The following is a 15,845-nucleotide window of genomic DNA, read 5'->3' on the forward strand; positions in this document are numbered from 1 at the left end:
TTACAGTATCCTCCATGTCAAAAGATTTGCACAAAATTGCTCAGTGAACACACAGGAACAATGCAACTAACCCAGATGTCACTGGCCTAGGTTATACAGTTATCAACTCCTCCCTTGTGGCAAAAAAATCTACTTGTAGAAAAATTACTGCCTCCTCAGTTCCTCTGATTTGTCTGTCTATAAATGATTTAGCCATTTTCCACAGAATGACAAAGGTGGCTATATGTAGCCCCCACCATAAAACGTGAGTTGCTGTTTTAAACAAGCTCATTTGGCAGAAGCAGAGGAATAAGTTGGCAGAACTGAGGACCTGCAGAGGACACACAGTGGTGGCTGTTGTGGCACAGGAAATCACGACATTGGAAGGGTCTAACTCCGCCCTTTTCCAGTACTGCTAGTCTATCTTCAAATGCTTCTATATGTGCAACCAGCAGAGAATTACTATTATCACTTCAGCATTTGAGCAAATTTTTTTTAAGTGAAAGCAAACTGTATGTCATTCTAACACTGTCAGATCTACTTTTAATTGGAATACAACATGCTGGTAATTCAATATCCATGCCCTTTCAAATCCCAAGTCCCCACCACTTCCAGAAGAGGCTCTACAACGGTGCCAGGATGGCACCACATAGTGTTCATTGTGCGAGTATTCAACATTAGGAAAACAGAAAAAGAAGAAAGCAACTGAACAGCCTCTGCTAAGAACATATAAAAACTGATCAAACCAAGAAAATTGTCAAAGAACAGTGCAGACAGTATGATATTTACAAAGTTACCATGCAAAGAAAGGCCTTTAGAGTGATACAGCCTCCATTCTTAAACAAAATAGGTAACTGCCAGATTCATTTGCCCTTTTATTGGAAGAGCTAGGTAAACCTCAGATGTGTGTGCAATCATTGTAAAGAAAGAAAGACAACTCTCTGAATTCAAGGCATCTGTGTATTCTATTTTAAGAGTTTTATTGATCCACTCGAATGTCCAAATGAGCAATGCCCATTACTGTTTTTTTAATCCTTTTTGTGTATATCATTTCCAAGAGGTTGTCAACTTTTCTTTCAGACACTAAATTTTCTACCTAGACATACAACTGTGAGCTCCAAATAGACTTTCAGTGCAACTGGTGGAGACCAGATGAAGAATATTTATTGGGCTGATCCAAGCCTTTGAAGCCTTCTTTTGCTTTGTTTGGGTCAGATCACTAGTTAGCAACCCTTCTCCCCACAACCTCCTCCTGCAAAAAAGTATATTCTTGCTAGGAACAGCCAAGCTGAGATACAGGGTTCAAAGTATTTCTAGTTTCCAAGCAACACCAGACAGATTGCAATGAGAAAGAGGTGGCGTCTCAGACTTCCTAGGCAAGAGAAGCAGGAGCTTCTCCTGAGGAGGAGAGATAATAGGCTGGCTGAGCAAGTGACTAGTAGCATCAGGATGCAGAATCAGAGCTGGGACAGGTTAAAAATAAGACAACAAAAGGGATAATCTCAATAGCTATCAAAGACTCAGTATCTGTGATACTCAGTATTATTTTTCCAGTATCATAGCAAGAAGCTCTGAATCCCGCTGGCAGATCATCCCATTCTTGTTCCACCCTGGGCTACAGACTATAAATAACCCACTCTTGATACTGCCTATTCTGTTCAGAAGTCTAGGTTACATATCTCCTAGAAAACTAAATACACTAGGGAACATTCTCTTACCATGAGGTCAACATGCACAGCATGTCCCCACAACTCTCCTACCCACCAAAATAGAGCAGCTGCATCCAAAAAGCTGCCCACCTGGTCTTGTCTTCAGCCTATGCTATTACCAGCCTGTGCCTAAGTATGTATGAGTGAGTGATAGCTGGCCTCAGCCAAAACAGTGACAGAAATATGCTAACAATTTAACAGTATGGAAAATGACGGGACAATAGCAGAATCTGTGCCCTGCCTTGTTTTATTTAGTAATATTGATGTAGCTTGGGTCCTTATCTACAGTTTGGATGAAAATATATCTGTCATTTTTAATTAAACAAACAACTAAAGAAATAAATCCAGCAATTTAGAAAGAAAAATCAACACAAAACCTATGGTAAAACAACACTAAGACAGTGGAACTTGAACATATTCTCAGAAGAAGAGCTCATCTCACAACCTGTTGTGAGGGACAAAAATATCCAGATCTTCTAAAAACAAAAATTCTGGTAAATGGATTAATGTTCTGTAATCCTGGATGGAAACAAAATACTTCTCCTTTCAGTGTATATTATATTATATAACATTATGTTTGGACTTAAAACTGGAAAATGTGACATGAGGTGAAAAAACAACTTCTGGAAACTCAGAGAGAAGCTTTTGAAAAACATTTAGTGTCAACTTTGCAGTAAATCTCTATTGATACCTAACACTGCAGTTCTAGGACCACATGGGTAGTCCCATGAGAAAGGACAAGAGGCAATGGGCAGAAACTGAAGCACAGGAAGTTCCACCTGAGCGTGAGGGGGAATTTCTTCCCTGTGAGAGTGACAGAGCCCTGGCACAGGTTGCCCAGGGAGGTTGTGGAGTCTCCTTCTCTGGAGATCTTCAAGGCCCGCCTGGATGCAACCCTGTCTAACATGCTCTAGGTGGCCCTGCTGAGCAGGGAGGTTGGACTAGATGATCTCCAGAGGTCCCTTCCAACCTTACTGATTCTGTGATTCTGTGATTAAGCCAGCAAATTCGAGCAGGGCTGCTGAGAAGCAGTTCTGCCACTCCAACATCTGTACACTTACTTCTTGTATCTTTGCAATGGCACTTGCAGCTGCATGACCAGCAATTAATAAAGGTTGAAAGCATGAGTTTTAATCTGGGTTGGGGCTTTGATCCAGATTGCTGTGTGCTTGCATGAGCTTCATGGTGGGGAGTGGAAGACTGGGCAGCCAAGCTCAGGATGGGCGCTCGGCATCAGCACTGATGTAAAGCCCTCGTGTGATCACAGTGCAAGGACAGGCATCTGAGCCCCTCCAAAGGGCCCTTGGGGATGCCACTGTGTGGGTAACTGAGGGAAGTCTTAGTGCCTCAGTCAATGGTGTCGTCATCTTTTGCAGAATTAATTGTGTTATTTTGCAGAACACTATGAGGATAATCAGGGGTTCCAGAGGACACCCTTGGGAGCTAGCACGGTACAAAGGAAAACAATATCTAGATCTCTCCCCTACCTAATGTCTCACTTTAGGATTCTGATATGATTGCTGGAATAGGATAGCACTTCTGCCCAGAATTGGTACTATGGGAAATTAATTTATGACTGAATATGAGTCATTCAAGGCATGCCCTGCCTTCAACTTGACAATGAAAAGAGTGAGTAGCATGTTCCTGCTGCGCACCCCTTGCTCTGCTCCCAGCGCACGCCTGAAGCAGCTGAGGCTTGGTACGTGAGCCTGTTCTCCAAGCAGGCCATCTCCTACCACCTGCAGGGCCTTGGCAGCACAGCTCTTAGACGATTACTGCCTCATCAGGTCTCCAAAATGCTCCCCATCTATCTTACCCATCCTCTTCAGCAGCTATTGTCTGGAGCTCTACATACTTGACAGTGTAATCTTCCTTCGCTTATTATTTGTTTTTATTATTATCGTACCATTATAATCTCATTACAGTCTTTTCTAGTTTCAATTATTGTATTTGTTTTTTTTCTGAGTCACTGTAATTGCTTTTAGTTTTTAATAATGTTTAAAATTTCCACTCTCTGAAGCGAGTATTATCATTCGCATTATAAAATTCAGTTAAGAGGTTGCCACCAATCATGGATTGCATCAATATTGGATTGATCTTTTTGCAGTGCATGATACATGGAGCCTGCCTTGGCCAATGCCTCCAGCTGTCTAAAGCAGATTCACTATTAAACAACAGACTTATCAATTTATAAGGAATTACAGTAAAATTGTTGTTTATATTTGTAAAAAAGAGAAATATTCTATAAAATGCTTAAAACATAGGAACATTATGTATTTATTTTCTAATCCATTCAACTGTTGGAATTTCTGCTTTTCTACTCTGGATGTGCTTGGCAAAGTGACAATTTTATGACAAGATTCTCTGAATTTTTGAGACTCAGTGACCATTAAAGCTTACAATCTGTTAGGAACCCACTAAAAATCAGTATAACTTTACTTGGTCAAACAGATTATCCCTGAGATAGGGTTGCAGAACTGTTGCTTCAATTTCTAAGGATGCAGTAACTTATTTAACAGAGATACCTTTCCTATCTCATCTGATTAATTTACATGCTTATGAACTAGCAAAGTTATTTTTTTCCAGAAATACAATTAAATACCATTACAGTGCATTAATACTGTGATATGGGGTTTGTTTGTTTTTTTTCAAAAAAATTGTTTAATTACTCTCTTGGGTAGAGAAGGCACTTATATAGTAAGAATATAGTTAAAAAACAGGGTTTTCTCTTTTTTAAAGTAGCTTTGAGCCTGATTTCATCTAGACACTTCAGCAACAGAGTCCTTCTTTATCCAGGAAAAATATTTAAAGATATGCACAAGTCCTATTTCAACAATGACAACATTTGCACATACAATAGGAAAAACATTGTGCTGCTTTGCTCATGAAACAATTTTTAATGTTTTGAGAAACATACCTCAGCTCTTAATCTTATGGAAATCATCATCATATGCATCATAAGTAATATTTACATACATTACACTCAATATCCAGGTTCATTCAGGAGTACTGCTATGTCCCTACTCTTCAGGTTGGTCATCTGTACAGCTGATGCACTCTTCTGCAAGATTATTTGAAAGGCAGAAAGATTCAGCCACAATAAGATAAAGAGGAAAGTTGCAAGCTCTGAAATTACAGAGAGATGGGAATTAAATAAAAATTTAAAAAGATCCTGTATCTTTTACATTTAGTAGATTTTGGGTTTGCTCCTGAAGTCCTTAACTACTGGAAGAGCAACTTGCATAGAGTTCACTGTTTCCACAAAGAGCTGGAAAGGATCATTAAACAGTCTAGTTTAGTCTCCATTTCTCCACAAATAGTTACATTTTACACAATAATGCAAGCCAGTTTGGTTGTTTAAAGGATATCTTTTAAAGAAGCACACTTCAGGTCTACGCAGTAATCTTACTGGCAGTAGTATCTGCATCTCAGCCACTGAAATTCTGATTTCAAAGCATTTGCAGAAAAATTACACACAAATAAAAATGAGAAAACAGTACACATGGAATAACAAAGAGACGGGAAAAGGAATTCAGTATTTCTTACTGATTTTATGTTTAATGTTTACATCACAGAATTACAGAATAAAGTTGGAAGGGACCTCTGGAGATCATCTAGTCCAACCTCCCTGCTCAGCAGGGCCACCTAGAGCATGTTAGACAGGGTTGCATCCAGGCGGGTCTTGAAGATCTCCAGAGAAGGAGACTCCACAACCTCCCTGGGCAACCTGTGCCAGGGCTCTGTCACTCTCACAGGGAAGAAATTCCCCCTCACGCTCAGGTGGAACTTCCTGTGCTTCAATTTCTGCCCATTGCCTCTTGTCCTTTCACATGGGACAACTGAAAAGAGCTTGTCCCCGTCCCCTTGACACCCTCCCTTCAGGTACTTGTACACATTGATCAGATCCCCCCTCAGTCTTCTCTTCCCCAGGCTGAAGAGGCCCAGCTCTCGCAGCCGTTCCTCATAGGGCAGGTGCTCCAGCCCTCTGATCATCCCCGTAGCCCTGCGCTGGACTCTCTCCAGTAGCTCCACGTCTCTCTTGTGGTGGTGAGCCCAGAACTGGACACAGTACTCGAGATGAGGCCTCACCAGGGCTGAGTAGAGCAATCATCACTACAGTCAATACATAACTTTCAAATTTAGCAAAATTGGCAAGCAACAATTACAATGTTAGATGCAGTAAGTGCATACATCCTGCTATGCAAATAAATAAGTTAACAGCGTACATTAAGATCATTAAGTTTACCTGATCTGCATTAATAAGGAATCCGACCCGCAGTTTCCAATAAGCAAAGAGCAAAAAGGCTAAAGAGGCTGTTGTTCGATAGAATTATCATTTGGATAGTTATCATCTTGGTGCATATCTCAGGCATATTATACAAATAAACCTCTGACTTGACACTCAGGTATAGCCTGCCTTTCTGAGACAAAAGGGTCAAACTAGTTCCTTGTGCATGACAGTAGCAAAATAGATTGGGGCAGGAGATACTCAGAGATGAAGAATTCACTCCACAGGAAGTGGAATTGGCTAATCATCTCCTCCACTGCCAAATTTGGGTTTATATTCAGTCTTTCTGGGATTTTGTTCCACTCTTCTCTGATAAATTAAAGAATCTTGTAGTAGATGATTCTCTAACTCTGAAGTGATATTTCTCTAGTTCATCCAAAATACACCTTCATTTCTGAAAAGCTAAAGATCCAGCTCTGTGTGTGATTGTAAGGCATTTTATTTAGCTCTTAAATATTATTTTCTCTTTTCTGCATAATTGTAATTTTTTTCTAAGATCACTAAAAAAAATCCAAGCAAAAAGAAAACTGTAATGTTCTAAGCTAAATTCAAGGCATCATTTATAAGGTTAAAACCACTCCCTATTCCTGTTCACTAGTCCTCTGTTTAGATACCCTAACGCTAATTTAGCCCTTTAACTCTCAGCACGTCCTTAAAACAAAATGTCAACTCGCTTGTCAACCACAACAGAATGGAAAAAAGTTGCAACTTCCAAGAATATATTCTTTGATTTTTTTCTAGCATCATGACCTTTCTTTCTTGCTCCTAATGGGCAATTTTGTTTTCCCTCAAATAGAAACAATTTTACCAGAATAGGTCCATCTTACTAAACATAAATGAGATCAATCTGTGTAACCTGCCAGTCTCATAGCTATTCTTCGTTCCTCCAATTATTCATTTCAGAAACATTCTAGAGACTTTCTTTCATATTTACATCCATATTATGGATGATCCATATTATGTTTTAGTATTAAAGAAATCTGCAGGAGAAAAAAATCTAGATAGCAGGAAATTAATTATGCAGCTTTTACTATAGGCATATATACTCTTTAATTCCTTTGCATAAAATACTTAATGTTCAAAATCATCATTTCAGAAATATGGCTGACTGAATTTCTATTTTTGCATAACATAAAAACAAAGTCATTAAACTCCTACAGATTTACTTCTCAGTATGTAATTTGAATGCAAACACATTCAATTAAAGTAATACAAACAGGGATTATCACTATTATGGTAGTTGTTTTACAAAAATATGCCAATATTAAATACAGAAATACTCAAGGCCATGGTAGTCATCCAACAGATTTTTGACTATCATTTACTCATTGGCTGCTGCTCATCCAATATCACCTCTGCATTCCGAAGTCAATAAATCAGTTCCTTTTACTATAAAATAAATGAAACTTTTGTGTTAAAGATTCCAGGTCTAAACTTAACAAGAATACATTAAATTATTTTCCCACCCTTCTGAAAAGATCTGTTCTAAATTAATACAGTGGAATACACTAAATAGTACAGGTAAAGAGACATACAGAATGAAGAATTCTTTAAGAAAAATGCTTATTTTACCACAGATGAAGGGATAGGGGAAGCAAAGAATGGAGAAAAAGTATATTTGATAATGAAGGCATTACTGTGCCTTAGCTCCTACTTAACTAGGAGACAATCTGTAATTGAAAATATAATTGCCTTCTTAAAATAGATATGAAACTAGGCATTCCTTCTTATGATTCCAATTCAAACCACTTAAGAAGCATTGATTTTGTGGGTCTGTTGTGTTGGCCTATGCCATTTGCTTTTCAATACCAGAAATAGAGGCAAATTTAAAATAAAAACAAAAACAAGAAGGAGAAAGCTGACTTTCGACACTCCTATCCCATCCTACTCATATAGCTTAAGACGCTATATCCAAGAGTTAGTATGCCATGTACGCATGCTGGATGCCAAAGAGAAAAAGAACAAAGAAAGAGCAAAGATATATATTGGAAGTTGAACTTCCCAGATTCTCCTAAAATGATGAGGATTAAGCCTTGACTAACACCAGATTTCCTAAAAGGTGCGAAAAAATATTTATGGTGCAGGTTTTTTTAACTTTAGTCAAAAGATTCAACAGTAAGGAAACAAAAATCAAGATAAATAACGTCATAGGCATCATATCAGTTTTCTAGCAAGCCATATGTCTTCCAGAATGCCAAGCAGAGAAGTCAGTGAGAGTTAAGGGTGCTCTGCAGTCTACTGTAGAATTGTTTGTCAATAGCTTGCATGACTAAATGTTCAAAGATTTTTGCAGCCCAGAATTATGTAACGCCAAATAGTTAAGAATGTGCAAGCCCAAAAGAGTAAACTAATTAAATATAAATACAGTGAATATCAATCTAGGAAGTCTTTCTTACATTGTTGAAAAGAAGAAAAGTTAAGTTATAAAGAGCAAAATTAGAAGATCAAAAAACTGGCAGTATCTATATAGTAAGTATAAAAATTCCTACAGGGAACAGCAAAATATTAGGTATGAAAATCAAAATAGCTAATAAAATCAGAAGATTGCCCTCATCTGCCTCCCGCACAAAAAATGATGAAAAGATCAACCAGCAAGGGGGAAGAGTGGAATTACTGACTATGCTGAGTTCTGAAAGGCCTTAAGGAAAAGGAAAACACAAAACAGAGAATATATCTGTGATCTTTGATGTTCTCAGGTTACAATTATACAAAATAAAAATGATGAAATGACATAGCATGTCTTCCATAAGGACGTACAGTAGAGTTTCAAAAGAAGAGATATTACTAAGCCTCTCATATATGAATTATTCAAGTAAACAAGTCACAGTACAGCTCTAGCAGAAAATCACGAATACAGCCCAGTAACTATCACCTGTAACAATTCCCACCAGAACAGTATCTTTGTGGTTACAAGGTTGAGATTTTGAAGAAGTCAAGCTTAAGGCCAATTTCTGCTTCTCTCTACATAGGCAAATCTCTTATCAGTCTAAAGAACAAATAACCTAACATCTGTCAGAGTTACCTTTTACTGAACTGCAATTCACAGTAACATGAAGCCCACCAAAAAAAAAAAAGAAAAGAAAAAAGCACAATGCAACCTATTTTGTTTTAAGCTGATACAAGAAAAGGAAAGGTAGTCATATCCAAGACTTATAAAAATCTCATCAAGAAACAACAAAGAAAATAATAAAAATAAAAGATTATCTACTTCAAAACCATCTTTCCAACCTATGTAAACTGATGCACCTTCATTAGCACACAGAGTTGATCAGGTATGAAGAAGCTTGTTCTAGCACAGTGTGCTGCTCATAGAGCCAATCTCTCTACAATCTAGTGCTGCAATGTGTCTTAAGGGTTCTTGTCAAATTTGATGATCAGCCTGAAATAGCAATCCCAATTGGATGATACCAAGACATTCATGCTTGTACAGACGGAAGTAGATAACTTAAGCTCCATCAAACTGAAGAATGAACTGAATTACTGAAGTAATGCAAGTATTGAATGAATTCAGTACTTCTTATTCGACATCAAGGCATTCTGTGCCTCTGAGGAGCACTGTTTGTGATTGTATCCATTGTATCCAATATCCAAAAAGTTTCTAAATCAGGTATTTCATGTCAGTAACATCAATGATATGCAGAATACTGTTAAATGAATCTGAAAAAAACTATAGAATCATAGAGTCATAGAATCAGTAAGGTTGGAAGGGACCTCTGGAGATCCTCTAGTCCAACCTCCCTGCTCAGCAGGGCCACCTAGAGCATGTTAGACGGGGTTGCATCCAGGCGGGCCTTGAAGATCTCCAGAGAAAGAGAATCCACAACCTCTCTGGGCAACCTGTCCCAGTGCTCCGTCACTCTCACAGGGAAGAAATTCCCCCTCACACTCAGGCGGAACTTCCTGTGCTTCAATTTCTGCCCATTGCCTCTTGTCCTTTCACATGGGACAACTAAAAAGAGTTTGTCCCCATCCCCTCGACACCCTCCCTTCAGGTACTTGTACACATTGATAAGATCCCCCCTCAGTCTTCTCTTCCCCAGGCTGAAGAGGCCCAGCTCTCGCAGCCTTTCCTCAGAGGGCAGGTGCTCCAGCCCTATGATCATTTCCGTAGCCCTACGCTGCACTCTCTCCAGTAGCTCCATGTCTCTCTTGTACTGGAAAGCCCAGAACTGGACACAGGACTCCAGATGAGGCCTCCGCAGGGCTGAGCAGAGGGGCAGGATCACCTCCCTCCACCTGCTGGCAACACTCTTCCCAATGCACCCCAGGAGACCATTGGCCTTCTTGGCCACAAGGGCACATTGCTGGCTCATGGTCAATTTGTCATCCACCAGCACTCCCAGGTCCTTGTCTGCAGAGCTGCTCTCCAGAAGGTCAGCCCCCAGCCTGTACTGGTGCCTAGGGTTATTTCTCCCTAGGTGCAGGACTCTGCACTTGCCCTTGTTGAACCTCAGCAGGTTCCTCTCTGACAAGCTCTCCAGCCTGTCCAGGTCTCTCTGAATGGCAGCACAGCCCTCAGGTGTGTCAGCCACTCCTCCCAGCTTGGGATCATCAGCAAACTTGCTGAGGAGGCACTCTGTCCCCTCATCCAGGTCACTGATGAAGAAGTTGAACAGGATGGGAGCCAGGACTGAGTCCTGGGGGACACCACTAGCCACAGACCTCCAACTAGACTCCACGCCACTGATGACGACCCTCTGAGCTCTGCCTTTCAGCCGCTTCTCAATCCACCTCACTGTCCACTCGTCTAACACACACTTCCTGAGCTTCTCTAGGAGGATGCTATGGGAGACAGTGTCGAAAGCCTTGCTGAAGTCAAGGTACACAAAGTCCACTGCTCTTCCCTCAGCTACCCAAACGGTCATTCCATTATGGAAGGCTATCAGGTTGGTTAAGCAGGATTTCGCCTTGGTGAATCTATGCTGGCTACTCCTGATCATCTTCTTTTCCTCTATATGCCACCTTTCCAGGGATGCAGCTCAGGCTGACCAGCCTATAGTTTCCTGGGTCCTCCTTCTTGCCCTTCTTGAAGACTGGAGTGACATTGGCTTTCTTCTGGTCCTCAGGCACCTCTCCAGTTCTCCAGGACCATTCAAAGATGAAGGATTGCAGCCTGGCAACAACATCCGCCAGTTCCCTCAGTACCTGTGGGTACATCCCATCAGGGCCCATGGATTTGTGGATGTCTAGCCTGCCCAAAAGGTCTCTAATCCTATCCTCCTCAACCAAAGGAAAGCCTTCCCTTCTCCAGACTTTCTCCCTCATGTCCAGGCTGCAGGATTCCTGAGGGCTGCCCTTAGCAGTGAAGACTGAAGCAAAGAAGGCATTCAGTAATTCTGCCTTCTCTGTTTCCCTTGTCACCAGGGCCCCCGTCCCATTCAGGAGCAGGCCCACATTTTTCCTAGTCCTCCTCTTGCTGCTGATATATTTGAAGAAGCCCTTCCTGTTGTCCTTGACATCCCTTGCCAGACTCAATTCCAACTGGGCCTTAGCCTTCCTCGCAGCATCTCTACATACTCTGACTGCATTCCTGTAGTTCTCCCAAGTAACCTGTCCCCTCTTCCATATTCTGTGTACTTTCTTCTCTCTGAATTTGGCCAAGAGCTCCTTGCTCACCCTCGCAGGTCTCCTGCCCCTTTTGCTGCACTTCTTACTCACAGGGATGCACTGCTCTTGACCTTGGAGGAAGTGATGTTTGAACACTAGCCAGCTCTCCTGGACCCTCCTTACTTCTAGGGCCTTAACCCATGAGACTCCACCAGTTAGGTCTCTGAAGAACCCAAAGGCCACTTTCCTGAAGTCCAGGATTGTAATCCTGCTTGTTGCCTTCTTTCCTGCAGGATCCTGAACTCCACCATCTCGTGGTCACTGAAGTCAAGGCTGCCCTCAACCTTCACATCACTAACCAGTCCCTCTCTGTTGGTAAGGACAAGGTTCAGCAGGACACCCTTCCTCGTAGGCTCCTCCACCATTTGTGACAAGAAGTTATCATCGATGCATTGCAGGATCCTCCTGGACTGTTTGTGCCTTGCTGTGTTGTCCTTCCAGCAGATGTCAGGGTGGTTGAAGTCCCCCATGAGAACCAGGGCCTGTGATCGTGAGGCTACCTCCAGCTGCCTATAGAAGGCCTCATCAGCTTTCTCTTCCTAGTCAGGTGGCCTGTAGTAGACACCCACAACAGTGTCTCCCATGCTAGCCTGCCATCTGATCTTTACCCATAAGCTCTCAACTGCCTCCTCCTCCTCCCCACCTAGACAGAGCTCGATGCATTCCAGTTGCTCTCTCACAGAAAGAACAACTCCACCACCTTGCGTTCCTGGCCTGTCTCTTCTAAAAAGCACATATCCATCCATGTCAGCACTCCAGTCATGTGAGCTATCCCACCATGTCTCCGTGACTGCAACGAGAGCATGGCCCTGTGATTGCACACAGATCTCCAGCTCCTCCTGTTTGTTCCCCATGCTGCGTGCATTGGTGTACAGGCATTTCAAAGAGGTGGTCATGCCTCCAGGTTTCCCAGGAAGGGTGTACGGGGGTCGCCCATAGCCATGTCCCAAACGCACATCCCCAGCTGCATGTATCCGCTGGAGGCCCCCCAACCCAACTTGTGTTTTATTGTCTACCCTGGCTGTATGACACCCCTCCCTCCCACCCTCCTACCTAGTTTAAAGCCCTCTTTACTAGGCTGGCCAACCTGTTTGCAAAGGCAAATGTGCCCCGCTTGGTGAGGTGAATCCCATCTCTCCCCACCAGTTGTTGGCCTTCAAACCATGTTCCACGCCCATAGAATCCAAATCCCTGTTGCCAACACCAACAGCGTAGCCAGGTGTTGATTTGGGAAAGCTTTCTATTCCTTCTCCCACACCTCGCCTGAATCGGCAGGACCGATGAGAAGACCACTTGGGCTCCCGGACCCTTGACCACCATGCCCAAGGCCTTGAAGTCTTCTCTGATTGTCTCTAGTTTGCTCTCTGTATCATTAGCACCCACATGAAAGAGCAGCAGAGGGTAGTAATCTGATGAGCAGACAAGCCTTGGTAGCCTCTCAGTCACATCTCGTATCCTAGCCCCCAGCAGGCAGCGAACCTCTCTAGAGGAGGGGACAGGTCGGCAGACAGGCACCTCTGTCCCCTCAGCATGGAATCGCCCACTACAACCACTCGTCGCCTCTTCTGAGTGGTCACACAAGGCACAGCCTCAGACAGCTCAGTTGCTTCCCTTGAGGCCAGGTCCGGGTTCTCCTCATCCTGGAGTGCACTAAACCTGTTCTTCGACTGTAACTCCAGGTCTACAGGAGGATTAGGGGCCTTTCTTCTTTTTTGTTCGAGAAGCATGTAGCTTCCAGACTTCTTGGACCATGCTGTGCTGTACTATTTCACACTTCACAGAGTCCTCCAGCAACTCCCCTGCTGCAGGGGATTGGGACTCCGGGGGAGCAGCATGGTCCCTGAGGACACCCTGTCTGTCTCCTGCTCACTTTCTCGCATGCTTCGCAGTCTGCTGACTTCATCCCGCAACTCCCTGACTTGATGACACAAATCGTCAACGTCAGCACACCTCTTGCAGGAGGGCGGACCATCAGTCCAGGCCTTCTGGAGAGGCTCCAAGCAATCCCTGCAGCCTGGGACCTGTAAGGCAGTGTCTGCTACAAGAGGCAATGTCTGGGTTGATGCTTCCAACACAGCTGATACAGCAGTTCTCACAGCAACTGGCAAATAAGCTTTACGGCGAGTTACAACCATGTTAGCAAGAGTGGGCGCTACTGGCACTGGAAGAAGATGTCCTCTTGCACCTAACTGCGCAAACTGCTGCCTCTGTTGGCTGCGTTCTGGGAGCTGTGTTCTAGGCCTGGCCCTTAAATAGACCTCTTTTTACTACTGACCCACAGGGTACTTGATCCACCCTGAACAAGGGCTACCTGTGTCAAAAGCCCCAGCTCCCTCTATTCAGGGACAGCTCGTTAGCAGTAGCTACGCCCAGCTACAGTGGGGGATAATTGCTGGGGCTTCTTCCAGGAGAGCCTAAGGCTTCCTGCAGTTGTCCTTGCCCAGCTCCCCTTGCCTGTTAGCAGAGTCACTCTCTAGTCCCCTCGTCCCACAAGGGTCAGCAGACCACAGTGTCCATCTCGGGCCCCAGAAGTTCAAGGCAGAGCCGAGACAGTGCTGTGCAAACTGCTGCGTCTGTTGGCTGCCTCTGTTAGCTGTGCTCTATAAATTGGGCTTTTCGTTTTCCTCCCCTTTCCCTCCACAACAGGGTTGCAGCAAGGCTTCAAGCTACAATTTGTGTTTCTGAGGAAAGGATCAGTATCTTTCCTCATCTACCCCCAACTACTATCACTCTCTCTAGTGTATTTTTAAAAGTATCTACCACTAAATAAATTTATCAGTTGATTTTGTCAAACACTTAACACAGTAGTTCTTCACCAAAATAAGCGTTACAAATTATCCATAGCAAAAAAAGTAACTCACTTTTCATGTAACAGTTTACTGTAAGTTGCTGAAGTGAATTTAATATTACAAATGGAAGTAATATTAGGTAATAATATGACGGACTCATTGCCATATCGCAACACAATGGAAGAGTTCAGAACAAATTTCAGTTCCTGGAGTGCCAGTAATCTCTTCACCACACCCAAACCAAATATGCTTTCCCCAGCCTAACTTTGTCTTTTTCTGGTTTTGATTTTTCCATCCCCAGCATTAACTCCCAACCCATCTAAATAATCCCTCCCCCCTTTGCCATTTCCAAGGTGCCTCTTGAGCAGTCAGCCTTATCCATAAACCACCCAAGAAGTTGAATGTAGTCTGCAAAAGGCTCTGTTCAAAGCTGAAGAAAAGAAAAAAAAAGATCCTATTTCAGTGAGGACACGATGCAGACAAGTAATTATTACTATTAGAATTTGTTTTACTCACTTTCCATTAATCAAAAACTCAAACTTCTGGAGGCTTAGGTCTGTTTATCTTCCATGAAGACAGAGCGAACTCAGAAATGGCCTTTCTAATATAGTACTGTGTATTTAGTTTAAACCTGTCTCTCATTATATATATTATATATAATTATAATTATATAATATATATAATATATATATATAATATATATAATTATATATTATAATATATATAATAATTATATATTATAAAAGAGCCCCTAGGACTCTTTTTCCACATCTTAGTCTTTCAGAATCTGGCTATGCTTTTCAGCAGTGATAAGTGGTCCTGAAACTGGTTTCACAGAGGGAAGGTTCACTTCTAAAACAGAAGATGAGATCAGTAATCTTGAGAAGTTCACTGCGTCCCTGGCGAGCGCAGAGCTTGCCTCCTCCAGCTCTCCAGTTTGTCGCACGTGCCTGTAAGACACAAGGACTGCAGCCCTGCCAAGGTGGTACTACATGCTCCTTTCTACAACCTGCCACTTCTGCCAGGTAGAGCAGCGGTAGGTGGAAGGGAGCTTCCTCAAAGGCTCTGCCATGTCTGGCAGTCCAGAACAGGACAGTGCTCTCACTGTTGCCCAAAATATTCAAGGACTGCAGTTGTGTATCGCTCCAAAGAGGGACTCTCCACTTTGTGAGACATACTTTGTTCCATCTAAAGCAAATCATTTACGCTTAGACAGCAGGCTATGCTCCCCCAGCCTCGCCCCTGGAAGGCCACACCACACAACCAAGGGGTTCAAAGAGTCCCAAGGGAAGTTTCACATCTCTGCATTAGCTAGAATAATTATACTTCTACATTTTCAGATTTTCCCATTTCTGAAGCACTTTATAAGCATTAGTAATCACTCACTACTCTGAGTTAAGTACGTATTAGCAGTAGTACTGTATTAACTGCTGACACATATCACCTCACTGTTGGTTTAGGAAAATGAATAAA

Source organism: Rhea pennata, chromosome 3, assembly GCF_028389875.1.
Source record: "Rhea pennata isolate bPtePen1 chromosome 3, bPtePen1.pri, whole genome shotgun sequence".
NCBI lineage: Eukaryota > Metazoa > Chordata > Aves > Rheiformes > Rheidae > Rhea > Rhea pennata.